Source organism: Oryzias latipes, chromosome 19 (genome assembly GCF_053564925.1).
Source record: "Oryzias latipes strain Hd-rR chromosome 19, Olatipes_Hd-rR_3.1".
NCBI lineage: Eukaryota > Metazoa > Chordata > Actinopteri > Beloniformes > Adrianichthyidae > Oryzias > Oryzias latipes.
In genome coordinates this window covers 9,672,966-9,674,382 of record NC_136255.1, presented here as the reverse complement: position 1 = coordinate 9,674,382, position 1,417 = coordinate 9,672,966, and the positions used below count along the sequence as shown (strand labels likewise).

Here is a 1,417-nt window from a genome sequence, read left to right as displayed (position 1 = left end):
TCCTTTCATGTTTAATGTATAAAAAATACGGAGGGTGGGGGAGGCAAATTTACTGGTAGCACATGTGCGACTGGGTGTAAAATTCAGTTGCACACTCTCAAATTTTGGTCGCAAAATGCGACCAAATGGACGCAGTCTGGAGCTCTGTGTATATATTAAAGCTTCTAAAACTAGGTTCAACTCACCGTTGAACACTTTTGCTGCAACAAAGCTGTTTGTGTCAGTACTGTGAGCTACGTACTGTGAGCATCAACTCAGCTATGCCCACATTTTCTCCTCCGTGATCTCCTCTCACCCTGACAATAACATGAAAATCATGTCTCAAACACATAATTACAAATGCATCGCCAATACGGTACACATCAGTTTAAAATGTAATGTTCTTATGTATGATGCCAATAAGTAGAATTTCTAGGTTAGATAAACTGCAGGAGTGGGTTACATGTATCACTGGGGAAAAAAATGAGGTGAGAGAGACTGTTAAGGGGGGGTAAAATGTTATTCATGAGGGGAAAGAGTTTTAGAGTTGCCTTTGTTTATGGAGAGGAGTCTAAAAAAGTAATTTTATTTTTGTACAAATAACCAAGTACTTATACTGCCTGATATGTGAATAAAAGATTTCTTTATGAATGACACGAATACCTCAGAGGAAAGCCATAAACGTTCACAGCGTCACTGAAGAAGGCCAAGTCTGCACAGTTGTTGTCTGCTATCTTCAGGTACAAGATCTATGGAATACAAGTACAAATACTTTCAACTGACAGATATTTACAGGGGCAAAAATGCTAAATTCCCAATTGACAGGTAAAACAGTAATACAACAGGATGATAAAATATGAAATAGAAGGGTATTTAATAATCCCTGAGGAAATTTTTTTAAAATGGCCATCTTAAAAAAACACATAAACACACACGCATTACAAATAGAAATATCACAAAATAAAAAGATTGATAAAAAAAGATAAAGAATTGGAAAATCAGTGGGTAAAATTAAAAGAAATTACTTGTAAGATGCCCTGCCAGAGAGTTGTATTGCCTGATGGAACGAGGAACAAAAGATTGTCACGCTGTCACGCTTCAGTAATTCGTAGAGAATAAAATAAAAACACGACAAACATGGATTAGATCATTTAGCTGTCTGATCTTAAATTACATAATTTTCAAATATATGAAAGGGGAATTTTTTAAAACACTCTTGCTATGATTACTTGAGCTTGTAGTAAAGAACAGCTTTAAAAAAAATCAGAGACAAGACTCTAATAATACTTACAGTAACTTCTACTCAAATCACTGTTGACAGCAGATTTCTCCCATCTGCCCTTTCTGTGACTACTTATCGACTACAAAACAGCCTAAAAACATAATGTTTGGGATTCTTGTCATTACGTCATTGGAAGTAAAGAGATACAGGGATTTT

General features: G+C 35.5%; 1 long non-coding RNA gene across 2 annotated transcripts; it reads right to left on the bottom strand.

The window, feature by feature from the left end:
- Nucleotides 1-233: 233 nt before the first annotated feature.
- LOC144987869 (uncharacterized) lies at nucleotides 234-1,083 on the bottom strand. 2 transcript variants are annotated; one of them, XR_013651543.1, is made up of 3 exons: nucleotides 1,005-1,083; nucleotides 643-728; nucleotides 234-296 (listed from the first exon to the last, which is right to left on the bottom strand). It is a non-coding gene; the product is annotated as an uncharacterized LOC144987869 (long non-coding RNA). The 2 variants fall into 2 exon arrangements; XR_013651544.1 differs by having other exon boundaries at nucleotides 643-713.
- Between the last annotated feature and the right edge of the window lie 334 nt (nucleotides 1,084-1,417).